Here is a 16815-nt window from a genome sequence, read left to right as displayed (position 1 = left end):
TTGGCCTTTGCATCAGTGGGGAGGGTGAGGTTCTTTGCCTCACCTCTGTTGGCCCCCAAATTTGGCCTTGGTGCCAGTGGGGGGGTGAGGTTCTTTGCCTCACCTCTGTTGGCCCCCAAATTTTAGACTACCACAAGCAGAAGGGAGCAGGATGCAAAATGCCATGACACCAAGCCAACGATGGCTCTTTTTGGAAATATTGTACCACTGATGACACCATCAGCAAAGATGCCACAGCACTACCACAATTTGCTGCACCAACAGATAGTTCACAATGAATACAAGTGATACATATTTCAGGCAAGTTCTGCAAGCAGTTCAAAGCAGAGGAATCCATCAATATGTCCATTTCCTCCCAAAGTAAATCGGCTCCTTGATTGAGCATCACTTGTTGAGTTATTATTCATTCATGCATCAGTTTATACAGTTTACTGTGATAGCTATCGAAGAAGCTGGAGTTTGCTTTTATTTTTGTCTTCACTGGCACTGGGATGAAGATAGGAATTCTGGCAATAATGGCTAAAAAAAAAAAAAACTATGTAACATTCCAGCAGGCACTAAGAAAACAATTTTCTGAACAATTTACATTATCCTGAACCGAATTATTAAATATAATGAAAAGCAAAGGTGAAAGTAAACAAACAGATATATTAACCACCTTTAAAAACAATCCTCAACAGCTGTTTACCTAATTTAAATTAAACCATTTAAATCACTTGAATAAAAAAAAAATATTTGGATCTATTTTTTCATGAGCACTCCTCATATATGATATATGGACATATGCACATACAGACATACAACACAAAACAGAAGTGTGCACACATAACATACAACACATAAGACAACAGTAAAGGCCTTGTAGCTTTACACAGGTGAAATCTCCATTGCAATGTTTAAAAACTCCACAGTCAAAAAATAGAACTGATCAGCAAAACATTAACCTAGGTCTGTATGAGCTCAAAAAATAAAATAGAACTTTATGATGTGGGAAAAGGCAATAATAAAATAGATATTGAAAAAAGCATGCTGGTTACCACCTGGGTTTGACTTTTTTTTTTTTGATATCCCATCCTTCTTCCTGTAACTTGCATATGGGTCTGAAGGTAATCCCACAAGCAAGCCCCAAGGTTTTTTACATTTGAAATAGGCCTTAATAGTGTTCATTATTCATTAGCCTCCAGGTGTGGGAGAATCAGTGTTGCAGATGTAAGAATAGCCAAGCTGGAGTTCTGGATATCAGCTGTTATGGATTTGAGTCAAATCATCTTCTTTTTGGTCTGTAGAAATCAGTTTGGTTAGTCTCTCTGGAATCCAAATTGGCTGCTGTTCTCCCTGTGGAAACACACAAACATACCTCCGACTCCAGACAATCACTGGGTCAGGACCTCTCCATTGTCCTGTTAGAATATCCTTCCAGAGTACCTTGGACTTATGTACATTTATTGGACACATATGCCTTTCTGCAGCACTAAGACCTGATGAATCCAAATTTAAAAAGTTTAGAGTAAAAAGGGTTATTTTAAGTTTATCTTTGGGGGATATATACCCCTTCCCAATTCCCTCTTTTTGCTTTAATAAGTACATTTTAATAGTTTGATGAGCTCTTTCAAATATGCCTTGTCCCTGTGGATTATATGGAATTCCTGTTATGTGAATAATGCCAAATGATGAGCAACATTGTTTAAAAGAGGTAGAGATATAGCCAGGGGCATCATCTGTTTTTAACTGTTTAGGAATGCCCACAGTGGCAAAATTTTGTAAGCAATGATCTATAATATCTTTAGTTTTTTCTCTGGCATGAAGGGAGCCCATCAAAAATCTGGAAGAAGTATCAACTGTAACATGCAAATATTTTAATTTTCCAAGTTCTAGCAAGTGTGTGACGTCCATCTGCCAAATGTGATTAGGTATCAGTCCTCTAGGATTGACTCCAAGATTAACTTGTGGTAAAAAGGTCACACAATTTTGACATTGTTTTATTATTTGTCTAGCTTGTTCCTTAGTTATTTTAAAACGCTTTTGTAAAGTATTAGCACTGACATGGAACCTTTTATGAAAATTTGTAGCTTCTTCTAGTGTAGAGAAAATATGTATGTCATGTGTAGTTTATCTGCTAATTCATTGCCAAACTAAGGGCTCCAGGCAATGCTGTGTGCCCTGATATGTCCTATAAAGAATGGATCTTTTCTGTCCCAGATTAGACTTTGTATACTGGAAAACAAAGAGAAAACAGTAGAGGAGGGAGAAATCCTACCAGCATCTTCAAGGGATACTATAACATTAAGTATATACTGACTATCAGAAAATAAATTAAATACAGAATCTTTAAACATCACAAAAGCTTGTAATACTGCATTAAGCTCTTCCTTTTGAGCTGAATGTTTGGGTACTAAAAATGTGAAAGTTTGATCAGGGGTAACTACTGCTGCTGTACCATTATTTGACCCATCAGTGAATGTATTTGGAGCATTCATGATAGGTCTTTTTCTTGTCATTTTTGGAAAAACTACAGGATGCAAAGACCAAAAAGACAATAAAGGATTAGATGGTAAGTGATTATCAAATGAAACTTTAGATTGACACATGATTATTGCCAAGTATTTAACTCATTAGCTAACTCATCAATTTCATCCATAGTATATGGAGTAATAATTTTATTGGGAGAAATTCCAAACACTCCCTTTTCTGCTTTTATTCCTTTGAGTATTAATTGTCCTACAGCCTCAGGATACCTAGTAAGAATAGTGTTAGGAGAATAAGATAAATGTATCCACAATAATGGACCTTCTTGCCAAAATACTCCTGTAGGAATATTTTTTGTTGGTAGTACAATAAATAATAAAGGCAAACTTATATCAATTCTATCCAAAAGCATATTTTCTATATATGTTTCAATGCGGGGTGAATTTGGATCTGATGAACCTTTTAAGATATCAAATAAAGGTCCCAACTTTCCTTTTGGTATGCCTAGATAAGGCCTTATCCAGTTTATGTCTCCTAATAACTTTTGAAAGTCGTTAAGTGATTTGAGTTGATCTGCTCGTATTGAATTTTTGGTGGATGGACCATGGTTGAGAATAATAGAACTCCTAAATAATTAATTGGAAAATTTAATTGTACTTTATCTATTGATATCTCTAGATTATAATTTTTTAATAACTTTGTAAGTGTGGCATAATATTCTAGCAATGTGTTTTTATCTTTGTGTGCCAATAATATATCATCCATATAGTGAAATGTTTGTAGTTCATGATTTTGATTTCTAAGTGGCTGGATTACTTTGTTAACATAAATTTGACACATAGTTGGACTGTTAGAACCATTAGAACCTTGTAAGATACTTCAGCTTAAAGAATGTGGGAGAGAAAATCCCCCAGACATCACCTGAGTCTCAAAGTAGGCATGTTCCTGGACAGTAACCCCTATAGCAATAACGGAGAGAAATAGCACAGGGTTTGTGGAAACTGCATTTATAAGTAAACTCACATACCCTATCAGACTATATACATTGCTGATAAGACTGTAGAGGTAGCCATAGATGATATACCTTATATAGTCTGCTCCCTACTCCATACCTCCCTGAAGTACCAGAGGGACCCCATTCTTGATAGATTTATAGAGAAAGCATGTTCCTCAGGATCCAAAAGAGTATGAATTATGTCAAAACTCTCTAATTACAGTCAAAGAAGCCACATGAAAACAGCACAATGAAGACTAATTGGAATTAAACTCAATATTACACTTTTATGCTGTATCCTTGTACATATAATCAAGAGAAGGGTGCTTACTGAGAAGGCCCTCACATAAAAGTGGAAGAGATGTCCATCCTAATAGGTGCACATATCTCCATATAGAAATGCAAGGAATATGATAAATTAAGGCAACATAACACCTCCTAAAGTCATAACTCTGTGGTAACTAATTCCAAACATAGTAGACAATGCTAGACAAAGAATTCAAAAGAATGACTTTTAATAAAACTCAGTGATTGTCTAGAGGATATACATAAATAGATGAATGAATTCAGAAAGACAATGAAGGATGTGAAAGAGCAAATAAATAAAGATAGATTTTGTAAAAGAATCTAAGAAAAAATTTTAGAAATAAAAATGTTAACAAGTCAGATTAAAAACTTAGTTGAAAACCTCTCCAAAAGACTAGATCAAGTAGAAGAAAGATTCAGGACTCAAAGCCCTCTCACATTCAGATAGTAATTAGAAAAGAAAAGAAAGAGTGAATGAACAGAACTTAAAAGATCACTGGGACACCATTAAAATTTCAAAAAGTAGTGTTCAACCAGAGATATGAAAAATTGTATAGTATATGTGTAATATGAATTATGATGTATTCTGTTGTTATACATAACAATTTAAAAACAAAAACAAAACCAAAAATCAACATAAATAGAATAGACAGGGAAGAAGAACTGCAGGCTAAGGCATAGAAAATGTATTCATCAAATTAAAAATTCCCCTAATTTTGGAAAGACATGGACTTTTAGGTATAGGAGACATTTAGAACCCTGAGTAGACAGGATCAGGAAAGAATCCCTCCATAACACATTAAAAACTGCCCAAAATACAGAACAAATAAAATAGGTTAAAAGTTGTAAAAGAGAAGCAACAAGTCACATTTGAAGATGAGTTCAACTGAATTACAGCAGATTTCTCAGGAGAAACTCTAAAGTTCAGGAGAGCATGGAAGGATGTATTTTAAGTTCTTTAAGAAAATAATCACCATCTAGTTTACTATATCCAGGTATTCAGAAATGTTATCTTCCAGAATTCAAGGTGAATTAAAGACCTCCCATGATAAATATAAAATAAGAGAGTTTATAACCCCTAAAAAAGCAAGTTACTTAAGGGAATCCTACACCTAGTAGAAGAAAGAAGATAAACACAATCATGACAGAAAGGTAAACAATAAATCTCACTATAAGAATATATGAGCAAATGACTACTAGGAAACAATCCAAGATTGTTAATTCAGAAAACCAGAGGAATATATGCACATAGGCTATTCAAAACAACAATAACAACAACAACAACAAAACCCCAGCAAAATGACAGGAACAAATATATTACCATTAAATAAAATGCTGAATATAAAATATTTTATTTCTCTGGTTAAAATATATCAGCTGGTTGGATTAAAAAACAAGGCCATAGACATACTGACAATGAAAGGATGGAAAATTATATTCCAAGCAAATGGAATCTTAAAACAGGCAGGATTAGCTATACTCATATCTGACAAAACAGATTTCGAGAGAAAATCACAAAAAACAAAGTAGATCAGTACATATCACAAAAATAATTCATCAAGGAGATACACTATTGTAAATATTTATCTATTTAACATCAAAACACCCAATTTTAGAAAACAAATACTATTTGACATAAAGGAAAAGATAGCCCCAGCATAATAATGGGTAACTTCAATACCCCATTTTCACTTGTAGGTCATCTAGACAAAATCAATAAAGAGACAGGACAGAGCAAATAGTCCTATAGAAACATACAGATTTTTTCATTCAACAGTTGCAAAACACATTCTTTTCATCAAACGTATTAAACTTTCTGCAAAATAGATCACATTTTAGGCCTTAAAATAAGTCTTAACAAATACCAAAAAAAGTGAAATAATTTCTTATATCTTATCAGACCATAATGGGATGAAACTTGAAATTAACAGTGAGAGAAACTTAAGACATTATACAAACACATTGATGGTGAACAATACACTTTTGAATGAACAGTGGATCATTGAGGAAATTGGGGCTAGAGAGAGGGAGTGGTGGGATTTAAAAGTTCCCAGTGGCCCGTGAAAGTGGAAACAATTTACCAGACAGAACCTGTGGGGACAATTATAGCTATGAATGCCTATATTAGAAAAATAGACATCATATATCACAAATACATAACTTAATGGTGCATCTCAAGGTCTTTGAATAAAAAGAACAAATCATACCCCAATTTAGTGGAAGGAAAGAAATAACAAAGTTAAATGTTAAAATTAATGAAACAGAGACAAAAACAAAATAAAAAACAAAACAATAAAAAAAAGAGTTGGTTGCTTTAAAATAGAAACAAAATTTGCGAACCTTTTGCTAAACTTAACTAGAACAAAGAGAGAAGACCTGTACAGATAAAATTATAGATGAAAAGAGGACAATTTCAGATGCTACTGAAATTCCTAGGGCCATTAGGAAATATATGTCAAAGCTATTTACCACTAAACTGGAAAATCTGGAAGAAAATGGACAAATTTCTGAAAATATGACCTTCCAAAACTGAACTAAGAGAATATAATAAACCTAGATAGATATATAACAAAGATATTGAATCAGTAATATAAAGTTTCCTAACAAAGAAAGTTCTAGAACCATTTGGATTCACTGCTGAATTTTAGAGAAGAAATAATACCAGTCCTGCACTAATTAATACACAAAACAGAAAGATAAGGAACTCTTCCATATTCTTTCTTTAGAGCCAGTTTTACCTTGCTACCAAAACCTGATAGGACCACAATAAAAAAGTAAATATTTGATATTCTTGATGAACATAATGCAATATTTGTGCACTGAATTCAATAGCACATTAAAAAGATCATGCATTGTGATCAAGTTGGTTAAATTCCAGGGACACAAGAATGATTTAACATATATAAATTAATGTATAAAATTAATAAATATAATAAAGCACAAATAGAATCAATGATAAAAATCACTCGATCATCTAATATATGCTGGAAAAGCTTTTAATAAAAGCAAGTCCAGCTGGGCACAGTAGCACACGCTAGTAATCACAGCAGCTTGGGAGGCTGAGGCAGGAAGTTTGCAAATTCAAAGCCAGCTTCAGCAAAAGCAGGTGCTAAGCAACTCAGTGATACCCTGTCTCTAAATAAAATATAAAATAGGGCTGGGGATGTGGCTCAGTGGTCAGGTGCCCCTGAGTTCAATCCCTAGTACCAGAAAAAAATTCAATGTCCCTTAATGATAAAGCTCTAAACAAATTAGATACAGAAGGATCATAACTAAACACAGTAAAGGCTATGGATGACAGACCATTAGCCAACATCATACCAAAAGAATCCAAAAGAATTTCCTCTAAAATCAAGAGAAAGACAAGTGCACCTACCCTCACAACTTACTCAATATAGTACTTAAAATTTTGATCAGAGCAACTAGACAAAGGAAATAAATAAGAGAAATACAATAGTAAAAGAGGAATTAAAAAATCCATTTGCAGACAGGTATGGTGGCACACGCTTAGAATTCCAGTGGCTCTGGAGGCTGAGGCAGGAGGATTGCAAGTTCGAAGGTAGCCTCAGCAATAGCAAGGCACTAAGCAACTTGATGAGACCCTGTCTGTAAATAAAATACAAAATAGGGCTGGGGATGTGGATCATTGGTTGAGTGCCCCTGCGTTCAACCCTTGACACCCCCCCCTCAAAAAATTTATTTACAGGTGACATGATTCTATACTTAGCAAACTCAAAGGAGTCTACCGAAACACTCTTTGAACTGATAAATTCAGTAAAGTAGCAGGGTACAAAATCAGCAGATAAAAATTATTAGCTTTTCTATACACTAATAATTAACTAAAAAAAATCATGAGAGAATCCTACCCATAACACCCTCAAAAACCAAAAAGTAAAACACAACAACAATAGCAAACAATCCAATCTACCATCCCCCAGAAAATTACTAAGAGTAAAATTATCCAAGAAGGTGTATGAGTTTTACAATGAAATACTTCAATATTGGAAAATACTGAAGAAATGTATTGGAGAATATTCTGGAAGATGAAAAGGTCTCCCATGTTCATGTATTGGGAGAAAAAAATATTGTCAAAATGGTCATACTACCAAAAGCAAACTACAGATTCAATGTAATCCTCATTAAATAAGTTTTTTTTTCCCACAGAACTAGGAAAAAATCCTAAAATTCATATGGAAGCACAAAAAAACCCCAAATAGATAAATCAGTCCTCAGCAAAAAGACTAATATTGAAGGCATCAGAATACCTGATTTAAAAACATGCTACAGAACCATAATAACAAACTATTAGCATAAAATAGTGTGGTATTATTATAAAAGCAGTTGTAGACCAATGGAATAGAATAGAGGACTCATAACTAAACCCATGAAAGGAGGGTGAATTGAGTCTAGACAAAGGTGCTGAAAACATACTTTGGGGAAAAGATGGGCTTTTCAATGAAGCTGCTAGAAAAATTGGATATCCACATATAGAATATTTAAACTAGGTCCTTATATCAGCCTATACAAAAATAAGCTCAAAAGATCTCAATTTAAGAACTGAAACATTTTAATTATTAGAAGAAAACATGGAACTTTCAAATTATTGTCTTAAGAAATTATTTCCTGAATAGGACTGCAGTAGTTCAGGAATAAAAGAAATAATTGATAAAATGAGATTACATGAAATTATAAAGCTTCTGCATAGTGAAGGGAACAGTCAACAGAGTGAAGAGACATACCAATTGTCTGACAGAGCATTAATATCCAGAACATATAAATAAATAAAAAACCTTAACAATGAAAGAATAGGCAATATAATAAAAAATTATCTGAGCTAACAATTTTCAAAAGACGTACAAATGGCCAGTAAAAAAGTGAAAAAAATGCTCAACATCTTTTGCTATCAAAAAATGCAAGTCAGGGCTGGGGTTGTAGCTTAGTGGTAGAGTGCTCATCTTGCTTGTGGAAGGCACTTGGTTCAATCTTCAGCACCACATAAAAATAAAATAAAGGTATTGTGTCCATCTATAATTAAAAAATATTTAAAAAATGCAAATAAAAACCACATTGAAATTTTATCTCAATCAGAATGGCTAATATCAAAGTTCTTTATTGTATGTTCATCAATATATGCATGAGTAAAGGAAATATGATATATATACAAGTAAGTATTATTCAGGTATAAAAATAAATCCTGTTACTTGAAGTAAAATGGATAGAAATAAAGAACATCATGTTAAGTGAAATAAGCCAGTCACAGAAAGACGAGTTTTGCATATTTTTTGCATTTGTGATAACTAAAAATAAACAAAAGGAATAAGGGTAACAAACCATCAAAAACAACAACTAATAAGATGACCTAGAATTAGAAGAGGGACTATTAAGAACTTTAATGGAATCAACAAAGACCAGGGGTATGGGGAGAAAGGTTAAGGTAAGAGGTGGGGAAGGATTGGTGGATCAAAGCATGATACATTCATGTATGGGATTATCACAATAGCACCCATGAATTTGTGCAGTTAGTATTTGTTAAAAATTATAAGAAAAATAAAGCTTATACTATAGTATTGTTTGTACCATCATCTCTAAAAACAATGTATATACTTTTGTTAAAAATACTTTGTTGCTCAAAAATACTATCAATCATCTGAGGTTTCAGCGCATTGTAATTGTTTTGTTGGTGGAGGGTCTTGCCTCAGTGTTAATGACTGCTGAGTGATCAGGGTGATGGTTGCTGAAGGTTGGTGGGACTGCTAATTTCTTAAAATAAGGCAATAATGAAGTTTGTCACATTGATGAATTCTTCCTTTAATAAAAGATTTCTCTATGGCATGCAATCTATTTGATAGCATTTTACTCAAAGAAGAACTTCTCTCAAAAATTGGAGTCAGTTCACTCAAATCCTGTTTCTGCTTATCAACTACTTTATGTAATATTCTAAATCTTTTGTTGTTAATAGGTCTGACACATTATCCTTGTTGATGTATATCTCCATCAGAGAACTCTTGGGTGACCAGATGAATCATCAACGAATAGTCATATTTTAAAAATAATCTTCTTTTGTGAGCAGCATCTCTCAAAAGTGTACTTCAAATATTTTATAAACTTATGTGGTTTTATCCACATTTTGTTGTTCCATTTACAGAGTAAAGGCAGAGTAGATTTAGTAAAAATTTTTAATTGATTTTATTTTTAAAATACATGAATGTATTACAATTCTTATTACACATATAGAGAACAATTTTTATATCACTGTTTGTATATAAAGTATGTTCACACAAATTCATGTCTTCATACATGTACTCTGGATAATGATGTCCATCACATTCCACCATGCTTGCTAATCCCCTGCCCCCTCTCTTCCCCTCCCACCCCTCTGCCCTATCTAGAGTTCATCTGTTCCTCCTATGCTCCCCCTCCCTACCCCACTATGAGCCACTCACCTTATATCAGAGAAAACATTTGGCATTTGTCTTTTTGTGATTGGCTAACTTCACTTAGCATTATCTTCTCCAATTCCATCCATTTACCTGCAAATACCATGATTTTATTGCTGAGTAATATTCCATTGTATATATATATATATATATATATATATGCCACATTTTTAATCCATTTCTCTACTGAAGGGCATCTAGGTTTAGCTATTGTGAATTGTGCTGCTATAAACATTGATGTGGCTGTGTTCCTGTAGTTTTAGCAAAATTCTTAAGGCCTGAGATTTTTGGATTTGTTAATGAGTATTGATTTCAACTTACAATCAACTGCTGCATTAACCCCTAAGGAAAGTCAGCCTGTCATTTGAAGCTTCAAATCCAGTCATTGACTTATCCTTTCTAGCTATGAAAGTCTTAGATGGCATGTTCTTTCAATATAAGGCTATTTCATCTCACTAAAAATCTGTTGTTTTGTGAAGTCAACCTTAATTATTTATCTTAGCTAGATCTTCTGAATAACTTACCTCAAGTTCCATGTCAACACTTGTTCTTCACTTAGCACTTTTATATTACAGATATGGTTTGTCTTTTTAAAATTCATAAACCAACCCCTTAGCTTCAGATTTTCTTCAGCCTTCATAGAATTGAGAACAGTTAGGGCCTTGCTTTGCAGTAGACTGTAGGGGAATTTTGTTGGTTGGTTTGATCTTTTATCCAGATCACTAAAACTTTCTCCATATCAGCAATGTTTAGCTTTCTTATTATTTGTGTGTTTACTGGAGTAGCATTTTAATACCTTTCAAGAACTCTCTTTTGCATTCAAAATTTGGCTGTTTTGCACATGAATCTTAGCTTTCAGCCCTTTTCTGCTTTTGACATTATTTCCTTACTAAGACTAATCATTTGTAATTTTCTATTTTAACTGTGAATTATGCTACTCTTCTTTTACTTCACCATTTATAGGATGTTGTAAGATTATTAACTGGTCCAATTTCAATTTCACTTGAATATTTATAGGCAACTGTAAAATTATTAAAATCATTGGTCCAGCTTCAGTGTTATTCTGTCTCAGGAAGTAGAGATAGCTGAGTAGAGATTGATGGGGAAATGGACAGTCAATGGAGAAGTGAGGATACATACAGTATTACTAAAAATGTGGCACAGAGACTTGAAATGAGCACGTCATTGGAAAAATGATATCAATTGACTTGCTCTGTATAAAGTTGCCACAAACCTTCAAGTTGTAACAGATGCAATATATGAAAAATGCAATAGAATCAAGCACAACAAAAGAGGCATTCTTATAATTAAAATAATAGATCTTAAAAAGCCTGTTAGAGAATCAGAACAAAGTACACAAGGCATTCCCTTATATTAAGAGTGTCAATATATACATTTAGATGTTAATAAATTAAAATATAGATGTTTAAAGATCTTGTGTACAATAACACACAAACTAAATCCAGAAATGCTTAATATTTGCAGGTAGGAAATGAGAACGAGTTTTTAAAAAATGAGTCATAGGCAGTCTTACTGTGTGTGTATGTGTGGGGATATATATATATATATATATATATATATATATATATATATATATAATTTTACTTATTTAATATATATCACATGAATCTAGAATTAATTATGATATTAATATTAATTATGATCACCTTCACTTTTAATCATTTAATAGCAAACTTTATTGAGGTATAATTTACTTGTAATAACAATTTTTCTTGTTAAGCATGCAATTTAATGAATTTTGGCAAATATATATACACCCATGTAAATTCCACCAATATCAAGTTATATAACATTTTAATCACCCAAAAAAGCTCTATTGTGCCCATTCTTAGTTATGAGTTTTCCTTTCTTTTATGGTTAATATTTTTTTGTGTTATTTATCTAAGAAATCTTTGCTTATGCCAAGGTTGTAAGGATTCTTCTTTGCTACAAGTTTCACAGTTTTAGCAGTAGGTCTGTGACCAATTTTAGGATAATTTTTGTGTAAGGTGAGAGGTATAGGATGATTCATTTTTCCCTAAAAAGATGTTCAGTTCTTCTAGCACTATTTGTAAAAATCATTCTTTCCAGATTAAATTACCATTGCAGCTTTGTTAGAGCCTGACAAAATGTATGTAGATATGCTGGACTCCCCATTGTTTTTTTTTTTGTTGTTGTTGTTGTTGTTTATTTGTTTGTTTGTTTTTTTGGTATTGGGGATTGAACTCAGGGGCACTCAGTTGACCACTGAGCCGCATCCTCAGTCCTATTTTGTATTTTATTTAGAGGCAGGGTCTCACTGAGTTGCTTAGTGCCTTGCTGATGCTTAATCTAGCTTCAAACTTGTGATCCTCTTGACTCAGCCTCCACAGCCTTTGGGATTACAGGCTTGTGCCACCATACCTAGCTTTCTGGACTCCCCATTCTTGTATACTGATTTATATGTCTATCCTACTAAATTCACCTTGATTACTGGAGCTTTAAAGTATGTCTTGATATCATATAAGCTCTTCAGATTTTTCATTTTTGAAATTGACTATTTTAAATCTTTTGAGTTTGCTTATAAATGTTAGAATCAACTTTTTGGTTATTTTAAAAACCTGTCGAGATTTTGATTTAGATTGCATGTAATCAGAGATCAATTTTTTGAAAGTTATTGTTTTAACAGTGAAGAATTTTATAATCTATGAACATGATATCTTATTATTTCATTAGGGGCACTTTATTAATAGGAGAATGGTTTATTTTTAAAAGACTGTCCATAAAATTTAGATAACAGGTTATATACAAATTAAGAGAACATTCCATTTGAAAAAAGAGAAGTAGATGGTAAATAATTGATTACTAATGATAATTTATTTGAAATTAACAGAGGCACACTGTGTATACACACTTTTGGCACATTTTCTTAGATTCTAAAGTTACTTTTAACAGTTGCAAAATGCATATGAAATAGTCACATTGATTGGGTAATAATGGTCTTTAATTTTAAGAAATATTTTTTTTGTTCTAGTCTCACCATTAACTATGATGGTAAGTCTGTAACACTCAGTACATAATTGTAATTTGAAATTCAAATAATACATAGAAACCCACACTGTGTGCTCTACTTTAATATCCTAAGCAATATAGAATTGTACAAAAAGAAGAGAAAACATCCCTCTAACCTTTCCTTAAATTAAAGGGAGAAACACAAAGTGTATGTGTTTCATTTTAATACAATCTGGTGGTTAGGTATATCTCACTGTGTTCATGGATCAATATAAGATTCAAAGATTCATCTTCTTTTTAAATTATTTTATTTTAAAATCTAATGTTCCTAGTGCTAGGTAATGAATTGCATAGTGCCTATTCACAAATTAATCACACCCACTTTTACAATGTGTAAAAGATACTTATAATTTCCTTTCATTGAACCAGTGTACTAGAACAATCCACTGTAAAACTGAAGGACTAATATGACAATCCTTAAGATTTTTACCTACAGAAGGATGTCCACACTTTTGGCAATTTTCTTAGATTCAAAAGTTACTTTTAAAAAGTAATTCAGTAGATTGACTTGTAAATAACCATCTTAGATTTTAAATCTTCAAAAATCCATCGTATTCCTATTGGGGCAGACTGAGGGAAGGCTAAATTTTTTTCCAAGTTAATATATTGAGAAAATAGAACTGTAAGTATTCACTGAATCAGTTTTGCATTTTTAAAAAAAGCAAACCAGTGAAGGAAAGGAAAAAAATTTTGGTTTACTTATATATTTATGAATGGAAAAATTTTATAATGCAAATTCACTCATTAAAAGACTTAGGTATAAATTACATTACACATAATGCTTTTTGTTTTGTTTTGCATGTATACCTTAGAGACTCACCTAGAATAAATATGTCAGGTAAGTATTACAAAAATTAGAAGCATCTTAGAATTTTTAAGTATATTTCAATACATATATTTTTATGCATGCTTTAAACTATTTTAAAAATGAGAATCTAAACAAAAACTATGACTAGCACCAACATTTATGTTTTCTTTTTAATATTAGTCTTATATAGTATTAGTAACTATGCACACTGAAACATGTAATGGTACAATCTGAATAATGATTTGTTAAATATACCCTGATTCCCCAGAAAATGTAGGCTGATCATAAAATTAACAATGTGTAGTACATGAGCATAAAAGATTTATACTTACAGGTGGATGTTAAATATACTAACAAAACAGCATGTTCTGAAAATATGTGCACATTTTAAATATCAAGAATTAACCATAATAGTTTCACAGTATGACTCAATAATAAGAACCTACTTTAAAAGAAAAAAAATGAAAGAAAAGAAATAATTAATCAGCATAGTGCATGATAGATTCAACGTAGTTCCAAGGGAAGAGACCAGTCACTCAGTTGTAGACTCCTTCATAGTAGGCACCATCATTCTCCTTTATTCCATAAATGATTGCACCATCCATAAATGACAGGGTTTTTTCTGTATAAATTTTTGTATAATCATATATTGCAACAACTTTCTAAATATAATTCTTTGGGGCCCAGACAGGATTTCCATCTGCATATGGATCATTATACTGAAACTACTGCAGCTTTCCTCGTCTTCATAGTCCACTGGAGGAGGAGGGAGTGAGGGTAGAAATTCATCAAACTTGGGAATGTCATCTGGTGGCGATGAAGGTGGTGGAGTTTGGTCTATCAGCTATTGAATTTTGGGAATACAGTGGACTTCCATTAACATGAGGCTGAGCAGAAAATTGAGCAGTCACAGAGGGAACAGTTTGTCTGTATACACCAGTAGATGTGGAAGAAGTGGTAGAAATCTACCTGGTCATTGTGTCATACTGGGAACTAGGAGCTGATCCAACAGTGGGTGGTGAAGGTGTAGGCACAGCAGTGGGAATGCCACCAATACTACTTGCCTCCATTATTTTCTCAACTTCCACTTCCTCCATTATTTATACTGTGTGTCCTTGGTGTCTTATTTAAAGAAGCTGTCCTGCCTTGACTATGCTGACTTCCAAGTCTTTCAGGACTGGTTATATTGTCATTAGGAAATGTTGGGGGTTTATCAGTTCCAGGGATTTATAAGGAGTATTCCTTCCCAATGTTCCCTGGCCTGAGACATGGGAGGACTTGTTGTTTTCTGAGTAGGAGGATTTGTTCTCAACAGTGTGACAGTTCTGGCAGACCGGTTATTTCCATGCTTGACGCCATGGCCCACATCATCCAGATCTGTGTAGATGATAGATTTCCAAATATATCTTACAGGGTGCTCCATATTTGCAGGTGATAGTATTTTGTGAGTTCTTGATGTATTCTTATTTTTGGTCAAAATACCAATCTCTCTTTGAGATACTTTCTCTTTATCAATATACACAATCTATGAGGTATGATTGATGGAAGACTGTGTTTTCTGAAGGTAAGAGGACTGGATGTCCACCAGTTGGAATACATTGCTGGCCAATGCATTTATTTGATAGCTAGAGATTGTGTTGCATATGCTTTGGTGTCTTCTAAAGCTTTTGTGTTGTCTATAGCCAGTGTATAGTTGTTGTCACAGTAGTCTGCAACCTGGGTCAGGTTCTGGTACTCTATCAGTGCCCTCTTACCAGTTGCAGTCTCCTCCTCTGGTAACATCTACAGCTCTACCATTTTTCACCCCTCTCCACCGCTTCCTCTTGCATTAAAGAGACAGAGGCAGCAAGGTCTACCAAGGCTTAGAGCACCTCACAGCCCAGTTACAAACTCCTCATTAAGAATTCTTTAATTTCTGTTAGCAGTATTTTTTTCTGCATACAATTTTATACATAACTTGCTAAATTGAAGATTGTATTTTATGTTTTTTGATGTACCTAGACATGTTTCAACTTTCAGTTTCCAAGTGTTCATATCTAGTATCTATCTGCTATCTAAAATTTTAAATATGAATTCTCCACTCTGGCTGTTGCAACTTGAAGTTTACCAGCACTGCATGCATTTTAGAAATTGTTTAGTCTATAACTTTTAGGTCATTTGTTGCCTAGTTTTGTGAAGTTTCACTCTATGTGACTTAATAGTCAAAGATTCAGGAAGTTATTATGCAGGTTTGCTCCCTCTTCTTCAGTGTTCTGACCCCCAAATATAAGTTACCTCAGTCTCTTCAAAGTCTTATTTCTGTTTCCTCAACTCAGAGAACCCAACATATTCAGCTTAGGAACTCTTTTTACTGCATCATCTTCTAGAAACGGTCACTATTTTAAAATATGGGACTATTGTCAGCCTTACTTCGTTTCATACATTCTTTAATGCTTCACAGGTTTGCACTGTTTGTCATCCAAGTATGAAAGGAATTATTTTAAATGCAGTTGTCTAATTCTCTAGTAGTTAATGAAAGAAGTATAGGTCCGTGTTTTGTTATTTTCTCATGGCTAATACAAGTTGTCTTAGCAACTGCCTTCTTCTCCACTGTCCCTATGAGAACCTTAGGGATATTCTTGGAATAATTTTCATATCATTGTTGCAGACCTAACCCCCTACACACTCAGTATGCATTCTAGCAGATGAGATGATGTTCTGAATAACTTAGCTAAGGTATTTAAGGGTTCAAAATTTTGATGACATTATAGTCA

General features: G+C 33.3%; 1 pseudogene; it reads right to left on the bottom strand.

Annotated features, from left to right (window-relative positions):
* Positions 1-14541: 14541 nt before the first annotated feature.
* LOC113177600 (abl interactor 1-like) lies at positions 14542-15859 on the bottom strand (annotated as a pseudogene).
* Between the last annotated feature and the right edge of the window lie 956 nt (positions 15860-16815).

Source organism: Urocitellus parryii, chromosome 11 (genome assembly GCF_045843805.1).
Source record: "Urocitellus parryii isolate mUroPar1 chromosome 11, mUroPar1.hap1, whole genome shotgun sequence".
Taxonomy (NCBI): Eukaryota; Metazoa; Chordata; class Mammalia; order Rodentia; family Sciuridae; genus Urocitellus; species Urocitellus parryii.
The sequence above is the reverse complement of the archived record's forward strand: the minus strand, read 5'-3'. Positions and strand labels throughout refer to the sequence as shown.